The 16,694-nt window shown below is 36.5% G+C and overlaps 1 protein-coding gene across 8 annotated transcripts in view; it reads right to left on the bottom strand.

Annotated features, from left to right (window-relative positions):
* Positions 1-16,694, bottom strand: part of FRS2 (fibroblast growth factor receptor substrate 2) — a 127,521-nt gene that overhangs the window by 40,467 nt on the left and 70,360 nt on the right.

Below are 16,694 nucleotides of genomic sequence, written 5' to 3'. Positions count from 1 at the left end.
GTATGCCATATATACCATAACATACCACTTCTCTACCCTAGAGTCACCACAAAATGTAAACTTCATAGGGACAAAGGCTTTGGTGTCTTCACTGCTATATCCCTAGTGCCTAGACAGTGCCATATGCATATTAAACATCTGAAGAGTTTTAGCTGAATTAATAAATATCCTGTTACTGTGTAATGTTCCAAATTAGCAACATACATATTGATAAATTTTGCCCTGAATTTCTGTAATGTTAAAACATATCATAAAATTTCAAACATATAATCTTACATTTTTGATAGTTAATATATTACTTAATAGATTTCTTCTCGTTTATCATTTTAAAATTTTTTATTGACATATAGTTGATTTACAATGTCCTGTTAATTTCTGCTGTATAACAAAGTGATTCAGTAATTTTCCTCCAGTTTTACTGATATATAATTGACATACAGCATGTATAAGTTTGAAGTGTACAGCATGATTTAACTCATACTATGAAACAATTACCACAATAAATTTAGTGAACATCTATCTCATATGGATACAAAAAAAAGAAAAAAAATTTTTTCTCCTTGTGATGAGAACTTTTAGAATTTATCCCTTAACAACTTTCATATATAACATTCAACAATGTTAATTATATATATCATGTTGTATATTACATCTCTAGTACATATATAGCTTATAACTGGAAGTTTGTACATTTCAGCTACCTTCATCCTTTAAGACAGAGCTCAAAATTAACAGTTAGATTTACCTAAACACTGACAGCTATATATTTCATGAAAAATTCTTCGAATTTTAGCATACGATGTTAAAAAATTTCTCTTATGGAGTTCCCGTCCTGGTGCAGTGGAAACAAATCTGACTAGGAACCATGAGGTTGTGGGTTCTATCCCAGGCCTCGCTCAGTGGGTTAAGGATCCGGCGTTGCTGTGAGCTGTGGTGTAGGTCGCAGGCGTGGCTCAGATCAGGCATTGCTATAGCTCTGGCGTAGGTCGGCAGCAACAGCTCCAATGAGACCCCTAGCCTGGGAACCTCCATAAGCCGAGGGTGTGGCCCTAAAAAATGACAAAAAGACAAAAAAAAAAATTTCTCTTCCAAGCAATACTATCATGTCAAGTATACTCATAGGACTTAGGTGGCATCAAATATCTTCCTTTTCATACTACACAGACTCAAAGATAGTCATCTGGGAGTTCTCCTGTGGCATAGCAGGTCAAGAATCTTCAGCGGCATGGGTTTGAAAGCTGATCTGGGAACTGCCACATGCCACCGGCATGGTGGGGGTGGGGGGGGGAACACCCCACAAAATAAACAAAGACTGTCTTCTGAATTGTAGTTATTACAGATGTGATGCCTAGAATTCATCTGGGCAAGTCAACTGCCTGAAAGTCATTATCGAAGTTGCATCAGTTCCTCCAAGCTAGGACCCTTCTTAAAGCCCCTGCAGTCTTGGGATTGGCCTATTTGAAGGTGAATTCTCTAGGACTGAGACTACTATTTATGTTGGGTTTCTGACCCTAACCCACTCCCTAATATATTAATTTTTAACCTTAAAGATGCTTAATATTAACTAGTATTATCTTTGTCTTTTGAATATCATTTGAACTACCTGCCCTATGTAATTCCAAAACCAACATCTTTGGTCTATTTAGCTATTTGGGAGTTATTTCAGCTAAGAGGAATGTGGTTACATAAATTGAAAGCACGAGTTTGGAAAATCACAGGCTACTGAAATAATGGTTTAGCTATTAACAATATTAGTTCTGGAGTTCCATCTGTGGCACAGTGAGTTAAGAATCTGACTGCAGTGGCTCAGATCGCTGCAGAGGTATGGTTTAGATCCCTAGCTTGGCACAGAGGGTTAGAGGATCTGGTGTTGCTGCAGCTGCAACACGGATTCAATGCCCTGGCCTGGGAACTTCCAAATGCTGTGAGTGTAGCCATTCTAATTCACTCAAAAATCTGTTTAAAAATTCAAAGAATAAAAGAGCTCATCTTTTTTGTCCTTCATCTACAAATAAGCCAAAAGTAAAGTTACAAAATGAGGCTTTAAATTCCTCTTGCTGATGAGGCTGAAATTGTTTAAGATTGGGTTTGCTACCATGCACATTTTCACTTTAATTAAAATGCTACAAAATAATGTTTATTTTGTCAAAACTAAGTATGACTGCTAGTAAGGGAAAATATTCAGAACATATTACCCTTCCTCACTGCCAGCCAAGAAAATATCTGGACTGGAGTCAAGAAATGATGTTTTCCTAATATGTGGCCTCAATGACACTTGCTTTAATAATAAAAAGATAACCAAATAATCATTAAAGTGTCTAAGGCAAAACTGTTCTGAAAAGAGAGAAACAAGTTAACATTTGAAACCAATATTTCTCTTTAAATTATTAAAAATGTGTTAAGATTACATTAAAGAGTAAGAAAGAAATTTTAGGTAACAAATTATACAGTCAAAGGTATATATTTTTTACAACAATTTTGGTTGATTTGAAGATTTAAAATTTTTATGATAGTAAAGGACCTAGATCATAATAAACACAATTTTTTAACATTTGTGAGTAGGCTTTCAGCTGGCAGCAAATGAAGCATAATTAATGGTGGACCTGTTTGCAGGAGCCAGTTATGCAATATCCTCCAGCAAATTACTTTTACTAGATTTTTTTAAAACTTGTGTTGCTCCAGGAGTAATATGTGTTTAAGAGTGGAATATAAGCAAAAATCTGGTCAAAGTTGTTAAGTACATGCTTTCCGGATTTTAAAAAAATACTTGAGGAACCCAGTATTTTTTTAAGTAAATTTTATTTTTTAGAACAATTTCAGAGAAAAACTGAGAAGGTACAGAGTTCTCATATATTCCATATCCAGTATTACTGATTATTACCATTTTACATTAGTATGGTACCTTTGTTACAAGGAATAAACCAATATAAACATAGTATTATTAACTAAGGTCCACGTCTTATTCAAATTTCCTTAGTTTTTACTAATGCCCTTTTTTGTTCCAGGTTCCCATCCAGGATATCACATCATATTTAATTAACATATCTCCTTAGGCTTCTCTTAGCTTTACAGTTTCTCAGATTTTCCTTTTTTTTTTTTTTTCCTTTTTTCTTTTTGGCTGAACCCACAGCAGGTAAAAGTTCCTAGGCCAGGGATCCAACCGACACCACAGCAGTGACCTGAGCCACTGCAGTGACAACGCCAGATCCCTACCTGGCTGTACCACAGAAGAACTCCAAGATTTTCCTTGTTTTTGGTGACTCTTAATAATACCGGGGGAGCTCCCATTGTGGCGCAGCAGAAACGAATCCAACTAGGAACCATGAGGTTTCGGGTTCGATCCCTGGCCTCGCTCAGTGGGTTAAGGATCCGGTATTGCCATGAGGTGTGGTGTACGTCGAAGATGTGGCTCAGACCTGGCGGTGCTGTGGTTGTGATGTAGGCCAGCAGCTGTAGTTCTGATTCAACCCCTAGCCTGGGAACCTCCATATGCCATGGGTGTGGCCCTAAAAAGTAAAAAAAAAACAAAAAAAAAAACAAAAAAACAAAACTTGGGGAATATCAATGAAGTATTTTTTTCAATGTCAAAAATTACTTAAGGACTTTTTAAAGAGCTTTTGTTTAGCTGTACTATATCTATTAGTATTTACCAAATTAGAATTTAAATCTGAAAAAACTTTTAAATATTAATTCATTCGAAAAAATAAACCTAAAACATTAACATATTTTATTTTTTTAAATGCAAAAATCCCATTTTCCAAAAAACTTAGTGAGAAAAGTGACATTATTTTATATTTTTGCAAATATTTTCAATGTCTGGCTTTATAGAAGATGGGTGGATTCTTCTGACTGATTCTGCAACTTGTATTGTTTTGGTTAAAGTATAAAAGCATATGAAGAAAATCTAACCTCATACAGATACGTAGATAGAAAAGAGAATATTTTAGTAAACATTTCAAATAATTATTGGTATTTTGATTTATATTTTTCTACTCTACTCTACTCTACTTTACTCTACTCTACTCTACTCTACTCTACTCTACCCTATCCTATCCTATCCTATCCTATCCTATCCTATCCTATCCTATTTGTCTTTTTGCCTTTTCTAGGGCTGCTCCCGTGGCATATGGAGGTTCCCAGGCTAGGGGTTGAATCGGAGCTGTAGCTGCTGGCCTATGCCAAAGCCACAGCAGCTCGGAACCCGAGCCGCGTCTGCAACCTACACCACAGCTCACAGCAATGCGGGATCCTTAACCAATGAGCAAGGGCAGGGATCGAACCCACAACCTCATGGTTCCTAGTCGGATTCATTAACCACTGAGCCATGACGGGAACTCCGAAAGCTTGATTTAAAGAGAAAAAAAAATCACTGGTGGGTTCAAACTTCCATATGCTGCAGGCGCAGCCAAAAAATAAATAAGTCAGTCACTGGCTACAACTACAGCTATTTTCCTCCATGCATTTGGCTCTTTAAGTTCGTTTTTGAGAAAAACAAACGTCAAATATCTAAATACAAATAACCAAAGTTTTTTTATATTGTTCTTTAATGAACAAAAAGGGTGTTACAGAAGAAAGTAGTTCAGCTCACAACTCAAATGAACAGGTAATTTTCCTGAAGATGATAATCTTGCTTCAGTATTAAGCAAACATGCCTTATGAATACTTCCACTTTCATCACACAGAGTATTAAAAAGATTTGTACTCAAAGTCAAAATATAATGAAATTAGTACTTTTCTGCTTTATCACAGACATTCTTAAATGAAACTGGATTTTAAAAAACCATGAATGCATGGCATAAAAAATACAATTGTTCACTTTGGTGTCACTGCCGTAATTTGTGCTAAGGTGTTAGATTTATCCACCACTGCTTTTACATCATCATTGCAAATGTTAACATAGTGAAAAAAACAAATCAAAACAAAATCTATATTATGAAAATAGACTACCCGGTCTCAGGGACCCACACAGGTCCACAGAACATACTTTGAAAACTGCTCAAAATTATACAGTCCAAAGATAAGAAAATATTACAAACAAAATCATACCAAAAGATGTTAAATTCCTAGATTAATTTACCAATCTGATTAAAAAAGAAATGAAAACATGAATAGACTGATAATCTTAAAAAATAATAATAACAAATCAGGAATCAAAAACTACCATTAAGAAATTCTAGGCCTAGATGGTTTCATAGATGAATTCTGTCAAATGTGCAAGAAAAATAATTTTACACCATGTACTCTGGAGAAGAGTTAAAAAAGATACCCTCTCTGATTCATTCTGAGATGAGTATAACCTTGACACTAAAACCTAAAAAGGATAGCATAGCATAATGAAAGAAAATCATAAGCTTATGTCCATCATGAACATTGGTGCAAAATTCTTAAATTAGCAAACTGAGTCCAAGGTATCAAAGGTTGGTCCAATATCAGAAAAAGCAGGGAGATCCCATCGTGGTTCGGCAGTTAACAAACCTGACTAGGATCCATGAGGACGAGGGTTCAATACCTGGCCTCACTCAGTGGGTCAAGGACCCGTCATTGCCATGAGCTATGGGTCAAGGATCCCAAGTCGCCTTGGCTGTGGTATAGGCCAGTGGCTACAGCTCCAATTAGACCTCTAGCCTGGGAACTTCCATATACTACTGGTGGGTGTGGTCCTAAAAAGACAAAAAGAAAAAAGAAAAAGAAAAAGAAAAAGAAAAACCAGAGTAGTTCTCCATATTATTAAAGAAAAGAAGGAAGAAATCAAATCATTATTAATAGATTCAGAGAAAAGAAATCTTTTCAGAGGTGTTTCTCAACAGAAAAGGAAAGCTATAAGGCTATTTTGGGAGACTGGAGTAGCCTAAAAGAGTCAGCCTTGTGGAGTCAAGGAAAAAGCAAGCGGCAATACTCAAGGAAAGCAGAGGACTCTGTAAGACAAAGGTACTACGGTTGTCACTATACCCAAAAGAAAAATATTAACATCAAGAATATGAACCGGAGTTCCCGTCGTGGCGCAGTGGTTAACGAATCCGACTAGGAACCATGAGGTTGCGGGTTTGGTCCCTGCCCTTGCTCAGTGGGTTAACAATCCGGTGTTGCCGTGAGCTGTGGTGTAGGTTGCAGACGCGGCTCGGATCCCGCATTGCTGTGGCTCTGGCGTAGGCCGGTGGCTACAGCTCCGATTCAACCCCTAGCCTGGGAACCTCCATATGCCGCGGGAGCGGCCCAAGAAATAGCAACAACAACAACAAAAAGACAAAAGACAAAAAAAAAAAAAAAAAGAATATGAACCAAGTTTTTATGTTTCATATTAAATGCAGTCCGGGTTGGTGTGCCCTCTCACCAACAGTCTGACAGTCTACTAAAGTAACAACCAATTTGTAAGACAAAGGTGGCCCATAATGTTGCCCCCACCTCCCGACCACCACTTTCAACTTACTAGCCATTTGCGTTAAAGAAGAGGTGAATGGAAAAATTGTTCTTTTACCAGCATTCAGCATACCTAGGTATAATTACCCTTTCCCTTACCTTGTTGCTACCCTGTGCAGGACTCCCAACATAAGGGAGGCATTGCTGTTTCCCCTGGCATGGTTATTAAGCAAGTCTAGCAGTAACCATTTTATTCTAAATCAAAACAAACCTGAGGTTAGCTGTAGTTGGTTAAGTCAGGAAATCAAACATAAATATTACTTTATATTTTATTATATATTTAAATATATTAAAATAACATATATAATAAATATCTCTCACACACACCTTAAACATTTTGTTTTAGCTTGAACAGGTAAAAGGGAATAAATTATCAAAACTTACTGCCAAGGATTTTTTTTTTTACCAAGGCCTGCTGATGGGAATTCTGTGCCACATTTCTTATGTAAACCTTATCTAAAATGTATATTTATTTCAAATTGATAAAGGATTTCCATTTCTGGCACCATGGTAGATTAGAGGCCCAAACTGGCTTTACTGCCTGAATCTAAAATGATGTGTAATTTCTTTTTAAGTATTTTAAAATTTCTTAATTTGGCATAAAGATACAGATGCTATAGAGGATGGCTCTTGACTTTATGGTTACCTCACAGCACTGCTTTGAAAACTAGAGTGCTGGAGACAGGCTACATATTCTGAGCCTCCAAATATGGAGATGTAATCAAAGAACCTTGCACATTGCTGAAAACCCAAAGGCTACACCTGCAAAATATAGCTGAATTAGCAGTAAACTTATCTAGCAGTAGGGAACAGCAAGCAAATTTGCCTGTTTGATCTTAGTGCTGGGAAAAGAAAGAAAAAAAAAAAACTCCTGCAAAAATTTATAACTACAAGCCAGCTCTTAAAGCATTTGTTGAGAAGGAAAATAGATGAAAAGGGGTGAGAAACATGGAAAACAGATTAAAGGTCTAATATATGTCTAACTGGAATTATAAAGTCCCCACTTCCAGGATGACCAAGGAAAAAAGGAACAATGTTACAGTGGTTACAACAAGAAGGGCTGCTGCCCCATACAGCCTATTCACTGTACTGCACTAGATATGTACCCAAGGACAAGGCCACTAAGAGGTTCATCATTGGAAATACAGAGGAGGCATGAGAGACATTTCCCAAGTGAGTGCCTTCAATGCCTATGTGGTTCTCACACTGTACTTGAAACTACACTAGTATGTGAGTTATTGACAAGAAGAAGGTCGACTCATTCTCATGAACCCTTGAAAAACCATCACCTCACCCTGATTTAGACCTACAGGTACTGCCCCATGACCTCCACCAAAGGCCATGTGAAGAATTAAGTCCTTAAGGACTGAAGAAAAACTGTCCTGGGGGAAGAGGGGAGAAAATTATACTTATTTTAAAAGTTGTAGGAGGAGGGAGTTCCTGTTGTGGCTCAGCAGGTTAGGAACCTGATTAGTATCCATAAGGACACGGGTTCAATCCCTGGCCCTGCTCAGTGGGTTAAAGATCTGGCTTTGCTGTAAGCTGTGGTGTAGGTTGGAGACACAGCTCAGATCTGACATTACTGTGGCTGTGGCACAGGCTGGCAGCTGCAGTTCCAACTTGACCCCTAGCCTGGGAACTTCCATCCATACGCTGCAGGCGTGGCCCTAAAAAAAAAAAGCTGTAGAATGAAAAAAATTAAGAAAATAATAACCATTATTGAGAGAGAGGTCAAAAGTTTAATATAATGATTCAAAAACATCCTCAGATACAGGAAGCTCAAAGAATCCCGAGTAGGATTATAAAATAAAATAATAAAAATAAAGTAGAAAAAAAGAACACCTCAATGTATTATATAAAACTGCAGAACACCAAAAGCGAGGCGGGGGGAAGGCGTGAAAACACTCAAATAAGAGAGTATCTACAAAGGGCAATTATAATTCTCAAGAGTAACACCAATAGTCAAAAGACTTGACTAGTGGCTCCCATGTGATGAGATAAGCCAATTCTACACAAAGAAATTATCTTTCAAGAAAGGGGATGGGTTCCCATTGGCTTGGTGGGTTAAGGATCCAGCTTTGTCATTGCTGTGGCACAGGTTTGATCCCTGGCAGGCATGCCCCACCTCCCAAAATAGAATGGGGATGAAATAAAGACATCCTCACATAATAAACAAAAAAGTGTCTATTTCACCAAAAGACTTTCACTAAAGGAAATTCTAAAAGATGCACTTCAGGTAGAAAAAAATGATTTCATATGGAAAGTCTCAGATACAAAAAGTGATAAAGAGCCAAGAAAATGGCAAATAAATTTAACTACCTAAAACAATAATTTGCTAAAAATTTGCATGTATACAGGAGAGAAATATGTCAGAACTACAACAACAGATGATGGTGTTTCAGGCTGGGAGGACAAAAAGAACATTCTAAGTAATATTATTTAGGAATAGGTTAAATATACTGATTTAGACTTTTCCTTTAAAACAAAAGGACACATGTTAAAATATCCAGACAAAAACACTAAAAGAATAAAGAATATATTAACTTATAAACAAGTATGCACGTGAGTAAGATGTTGTGGGGGGGATGTAATAAGAAAAAAACATGCCTAAATGAAGGCATTACACAACTCAATACAAAAGAATGGAAAAATGGGAGAAAGGGGGAGCAGGACAAATAGAAAGACTATTGGCAAAGACAAAAATACATCTAACTCTAATCACAATCACAAAAGACTAAAATTCTCCAGCTAAAAAATAAAGATTGCCATTCAGAACAAAAACACACTCAACCCTACCTGTTCACAAGATACAAACCAAAATACAAAACCAATGAAAAGCTAAGGATGGGAAAATACTATTAATCAAAAGGAAGCTAGAATAGCTATATTAATCCAAGAAAATAGCCAATGACAACAATAAAACTATAAGGCTAAAAATGTTTTCAGATAGTAAAAGTTCAACTCAACAAAAAGAACAATTCTAAATTTGTAAGTACTTAATAATGCAGCCTCAAAATAAAATAAAAATTAACACATCTACAAGGAGAAACTGACAAATCTATCACTAGGTGAGAGACATTAACATGTCTTTCCCAAGAGAGAAACAGCATAGAAAAGTTCCTAAATAAAACCAAACTGAAATCCAAAACAAAACCTAAACAAATAAACATTAAAGATTTGAAATGAACAATCAACAAGCTCATGGACATCTATGTATCACTGTAGTAAACGGCTAGAGAATTCACATTCTTTCCAAATGCACGATGGAACATTTACGAAAACTTGCCACATGCTAGATCTTAAAATTAGTCTCTCAAATTTTAATACCATGGTCTCTGACCATAATGAAATCGCCTAGTAACTGTATAGTAAAAAATGTTAAGAGTTATATATTTTGAAATTGAGTATATACTTAATAATTCATGGAGCAAATAAGAATTTATTTTTTATTTTCATTTTTATTTATTTGCTTCATTTCTGGCCACCATGGCATATGGGGTTCCCAGGCCAGGGATAGGATCAGAGCCACAGTCGAGACTAAGCTGCAGCTATGGCAACTCCAGATCCTCAACGCCCTGTGCTGGGCCAGGGATCAAACCTGGGTCCCAGCACTCCCAAGATGCCACCAATCCTGTTGCGCCACAAAAAGAATTTATTTTTTAAAAGAACAAAATCAAGAATATTACGTATCAAAACTTGTAGGGAAGGAGTTCCTGCTGTGGTGCATCGGGTTAAGGATCCAGTGTCGTCAATGAAGCAACTCGGGTCACTGCTATAGCGCAAGTTTGATCTCTGGACCAGGAACTTCCAGTTTCTATGTGGATACCCCCCCCAAAAGAATATGCAAGGTGCACTTCATCAAAATAAAAAGCTTTTGTGCTTCAAAGGACAGTCCAAAGAATGGGAGAAAAATATTTGGAAATCATATATCTGAAAAGTCCAATATCTGAATATATAAAGAAATCTTACAACTCAACAATAAAAAGACAAACAACTCAATTTTATTTATTTATTTTTTTGGCCGCACCCACAGTTTACAAAAATTCCCAGACCAGAGATCCAATCCAAACCACAGCAGTGACAACACAAAATCCTTAATTGCTAGGCCGCTAGGGAACTCTCACAACCAGATTTTAAAATGGACAAAAGACCTGAGAAGACATTCCTCCAAACAACATATACAAATGGCCCAAAAACTGCTCAACATCACTAGTCATTAGGAAAATACAAATCAAACCCACAATGAGATTCTACTTCACACCCACTAAGACGGCTATAATCAAAACCACAGACAACAGCAAGTGTTGGGAAGGATTGTAGAGAAACTGGAACCTGCATCTATTGCTTGTGGGATCGAAAATGGTATAACTGCCTTGAAAACACCTAGATCCTAAAAAGGTTAAACACAGCACTACCATATGACCCAGCAGTTCCACTCCTGTGTACATACCCACAAAAAGTGAAAACATACACGCACACAAAACTCATACATGGAAGTTCACAGTAGCATTACTCGTAATAGCCAAAAAATGGAAACAATACAAACATGCATCAACTGATTATAAACATAAACAAGATGTGGTATATCCACACAACAGAATTACAGCCTATCACAAAAAGGAATGAAGTGCCAACTCTACCTACACAATGAATGAACTCTGAAAACATCATAAGTAAAAGATGGCAGGCAAAAAAGACAACATATTATATGACCCCATTTATAGGAAATGCCCCAAACAGAAAAATCTATAGAAAGCAGATTACTCGTGGTCAGGGGATGTGGGAAGGGAGTATGGAGAGTGACTGCTAATGGGTATGGTGTTTCTTTTTGAGATGATGAAAATGTTTTGGAAATTGATAGTGGTAATGACTGTAAAACTTTGTGATTATTCTTTAAAAAAAATACTGAATTTTACACTTTAAAGTGGTGAGCTTTATGGCATATATAGTAATAACAATTTTTTAAAGACAAATCGACTATTTAAAAGAGAGAACTTAAATTGATGAATCATCATTAAAGAAACTGAAGAGTAGTTTAAAAAAGCTTCAAGTGGAGTTCTCACTGTGGCTCAGCCGAAGCTAATCTGACTAGCATCCATGAGGATGCAGGTTCAATCCCTGGCCTCGCTCAGTGGGTTAAGGATCCAGCGTTGCCATGAGCTGTGGTACAGGTCGCAGATGTGGCTCCGATCGATCTAACGTTGCTGTGGCCATGGCATGGGCCAGGAGCTATAGCTCCAATTTGACTCCTAGCCTGGTAACCTTCATGTGCTGCAGGTGCAATCCTAAAAAGACAAAAAAAAAAAAAAAAAAAAAGCTTCAAGCCCAGATTTTCTCAGGTAAATTGTACCAAGTAGTCAAGGAACAACAAAAATTACAACCTTAAATAAATTCTTCTGGAGAACAGTAAAAAAGAGACACACTTTCTAAATTATATGAAAATCCAACCAGGACAAAGGGTGTCAACACCATTCAGTAGGTAAAGAAATAATCTTTTCAGCAACTGATGCAAGGAAAACTGGATATCTACATGCAAAAGAATACTCTTAGACCTTTACTTTGCATCATATACAGAAATTAACTCAAAATGAATTAATGACCTAAATGTGATACTTTAAAACTACAAAATTCGGAGTTCCTGTCGTGGCGCAGTGATTAACGAATCCAACTAGGAACCATGAGGTTGCGGGTTCAGTCCCTGCCCCTGCTCAGTGGGTTAACAATCCGGAGTTGCCGTGAGCTGTGGTGTAGGTTGCAGACGCGGCTCGGATCTGGCGTTGCTGTGGCTACAGCTCCGATTCAACCCCTAGCCTGGGAACCTCCATATGCCGCGGGAACGGCCCAAAGAAATAGCAAAAAGACAAAAAAAATAAAATAAAAATAAAAATAAAAATAAAAATAAAAATAAAAAAATTTTAAAAATAAAACTACAAAATTCTACGCATGAAAAGATGTTCAACATCACTCATTATTAGAGAAATGCAAATAAGAACCACTATGAGGTACCACCTTACACCAGTCAGAATGGCCATCATCGAGACGTCTACAAACAATAAGTGCTGGAGAGGGTGTGGAGAAAAAGGAACCCCACTACACTGTTGGTGGGATTGTAAATTGGTGCAACCACTGTGGAAAACAGTATGGAGATTCCTCAGAAAACTAAACATAGATCTACCACTTGATCCAGCAATCCCACTCCTGGGCATCTATCCAGAGAAAACCATGACTCAAAAAGACACGTGTACTCCAATGTTCATTGCAGCACTATCTGTAATAGCCAAGACATGGAAACAACCTAAATGTCCATCGACAGAGGAGTGGATAAAGATGTGGTACATATACACAGTGGAATGTTACTCAGCCATTAAAAGGAATGAAATACCAGCATTTTTAGCAACATGGATGGACCTAGAAATTATCATGCTGAGTGAAGTCAGTCAGACAATGAGACACCAACATCAAATGCTATCACTTACATGTGGAATCTAAAAAAAGGACACAATGAACTTCTTTGCAGAACAGATACTGACTCACAGACTTTGAAAAACTTATGGTTTCCAAATGAGACAGGTTTGGGGATGGGGGGAAGCACTGAAGGTTTGGGATGGAAATGCTGTAAAATTTGGTTGTACAACTATAAATGTAATAAAAATTCATTTAAGTAATACAAAATAAATAAATAAATAAAACTACAAAATTCTTAGAAGAAAACAGGGAAAAAGCTTCATGACACTGGATTTAACAATGATTTCCCAGACATAACATCAAAGCTACAGTGAAAACAGATAAATAGGACTACATCCAAATTTAAAACTTCTGTGCATCAAAGTAAACAACAGAGTGAAAAAGAGGCTATGAAATAGGAGAAAATTTTTGCAACTTATATCTCTGGTAAGGGAATGATATCCAGAATACATAAAGAACTCCTACAACTCAGCATAACAAAAACAAACAAACGAAAAAAAAAATTAAAAAATGGGCAAAGGAATTGAATAGAAATTTCTCCAAAGAAAATACATAAATGGTCTACAAGCACATGAAAAGATACTCGACATTACTAGTCTTTCACGAAATACAGATTAAAATTACAATGAGCTATTGCCAAAAAGCACATAAAAAGATGTTCAACAGTGCTAATTATTAGAGAAATGCAAATTACAACTACAATGAAGTATCATCTCACACCAGTCACAATGGCCACCATAAACAAGTCTACAAACAATAAATACTAGAGAGAGTATGAAGAAAAGGGAACCATCATACACTGCTGGTGGGAAAGTAAATTGTTACAACCTCTATGGAAAACACTATGGAGGTTCCTCTAAAAACTAAAAATAGAACTACCATAGGATCCAGCACTTCCACTCCTAGGCACATACCTGGAGAAAACCATAACTAAAAAAGATAAATGTATACCACATGTTCACTGTAGCACTGTTTACAATAGCCAAGACATGGAAATAACCTAAATGTCCATAGACAGAGGAATAGATAAAGAAGAGGTGATACATACATACAATGGAATACTATTCAGCCTTAAAAAAGAGTGAAATAATGCCATTTGCAGCAACATGGATGAACTTTGAGATTATCATACTAAGTGAAAATAAGTTGGAGAGAGGAAGAATAATATCATATGATATCACTTACATGTGGAATCTTTTAAAATGATACAAATGAACTTATTTTACAAAATAGAAACAGACTCATAGACATGGAAAACAAAATTATGGTTACCAAAGGGGAAAGATGCAGGTGGGGAGAATGGACTGGCAGTTTGGGATTAGCATATGCACTCTATAGTATATGGAATTGATGGTCAACTGGGACCTGCTGAATAGCACAAGGAACTCTATTCAATATTCTGTGATAATGTATATGGGAAATGAACCTGAAAAAGAATGGATATGTGCATATGTATAACTAAATCAATTTGCTATACAGCAAAAATTTACTGAATGATTGTAAATCAACTATACTTCAATAAAATTTTAAAAAGTGATGGGAAAAAAAAGAAAGTAAGACTCCTAAATCATCCTTTGCCCTAGAAGTTGAAAAGACTCCCTTATACTAGTGGCAGTATGGCTCAGCTTGCTAAGGAAAGGGAAATTCTAGAGTTTGCATTTTAATTTACTAATTAATAGTGATTCCCAAAATTTTTCTCAATTCTTTTCAATAAGCATAAAAATCTCAAAAGGCGCGGGTAGTTTCTGCTGTGGCACAGTGGGTTAATGGTTCAACTTGTCTCTGTGGAGACCCCAGTTCAAATCCTGGCCCAGTGCAGGATCCATCATTGTTGCAGCTGTATTGTAGGTCACAGCTCCAACTTGGATTCGATTCCTGACTAGGGAACTTCCATATGCCATGGATGTGGCCAAAAAAGGGGGAAAAAAAACCTCAAAAACAAATAAACAAACAACAACAAAAACCCATCCCTACTATGAGCTATTAACCTCATACCCACTAGGATGGCTACTATCAAAAAAAAAAAAAAAAAAAGTTGGCAAAGGAATGTGAAGGAATTGGAACCCTTGTGCATTGCTGGTGGAAGGAAAAGGGTCCAGCTGCTGTGAAAAACAGGAGGATGGTTCCTCAAAAATTTTAAAATAGTAACCATATGATCCAGCAATACTGCTTCTGGGTATACATCCAAAAGAACTGAAAGCACAGTCTCAAAGAGTTATGTGTACATCCACTATCATAGTAGCATTATTCAGAACAGTCAAAAGGTGAAAGCAACTTAACTTTCCACTGACAGAAGAATGGGTAACAAAATGTTTATACATATAGTAGTATATTATTCAGCCTTGAAAAGGAAATTCTGAGACATGCTACAACATGGTTGAATTTTGAGGACATTATACAAAGTGAAGTGATAAGCCAGGCAAAAATAGATAAATACTATATGATTTCATAGGAGGTAACCAGAGTAGTCAAACTCATAAAAATAAACAGTAGAATGGTGGTTGCCAGGAGATACGGGGAGGGGCAAATGAGGAAGAGTGTTTAATGGATATGGTTTCAGTTTTGCAAAAAGTTCTACAGATTGGTTGCACAACAATGTGAATATACTTAACACTACTGAACTTTACATTTTATTTTATTTTCCTTTATTTTATTTTGGCTACACTCACGGCTTACAGAAGTTCCTTAGCCAGGGATCAAACCCGTGTCACAATGGTAAGCAGAGCCACAGCAATGATAATGCTGGATTCTTAATGTGCTGAGCTTCCAGGGAACTCCTGAACTGTACACTTTAAAATGATTAAGAAGGTAAATTTTATGTTAGGTATAATTTATTACAGTTAAAAAATACTTTTAATTATTAAAAAAGAGATTTAAAAAAAAATCCAACCAAGACAATATGAAAAAAGAAAATTACAGGCTAATCTGATTCATGAACACTGGTGGAAAAAAAAAAAACTACACAAAGCATAAACAAATCAAATCCAGTAATTTATAAAAAAAGATAACCCATTATGCCTAAATTTGGTCTATTTCAGGAATGTTTAGTTAGCCCAATCTGAAAAATCAAGGTAACTGATCACATTAACAGGTTAAGGAGAATAAAGAAAAACCTTTCCATATGGCTTAAGATCTATTTATGATTTAAAACAAACAAAATACAACTCTTAACAAGGTAAGAATAGAATGAGACTTCCTTAACCTAACAAAGGCCACCCTAAAAAAAACAAAAAACAAAAAACAAAACAAAAAAAAAAAGTGCGAATTTTTTTGGGGGGTTGGGGCGGCTACACTCACAGCCTGTGGAAGTTCCTAGGCAGGGAATGGAACTCATGCCATAGCACCAACTAGAGCCACTGCAGTGACAACTCCAGATCCTTAAACCACTGAGCCAGATGGGAACTCGTAGTAATTTTGTTTTGTTTTCACAAGTGTAATTTTAAATGGTGACACCTGAAAGCATTTCTTTTGCGATCAGAAACAAGAAATAAAACCATGAGTACCTGAAGATATCTGAGAAAGTACAGTAATAATTCAGAGGTAGTCAAATACACCAGATAGAAGAGATATCTGAGAAAGTGTAGAAGTGAAATCACCCATATATGAAAACTTGAGTCATCACATAGAGAATTCTGCATAACAGGAAGGAAATGAAGTACTATCTAAGAAACAGTGCTGGAATAACCAATTATCCATATAGAAAGAATTAATTCATAACCCATACCTCTCACAAAGATCTGGGAGATTTAAGAATTAAATTTAAGGAGTTCCCCGTCATGGCGCAGTGGTTAACAAATCCGACTAGGAACCAT

This window comes from Sus scrofa, chromosome 5, assembly GCF_000003025.6.
Source record: "Sus scrofa isolate TJ Tabasco breed Duroc chromosome 5, Sscrofa11.1, whole genome shotgun sequence".
In the NCBI taxonomy this organism is placed as follows: Eukaryota; Metazoa; Chordata; class Mammalia; order Artiodactyla; family Suidae; genus Sus; species Sus scrofa.
The sequence above is the reverse complement of the archived record's forward strand: the minus strand, read 5'-3'. Positions and strand labels throughout refer to the sequence as shown.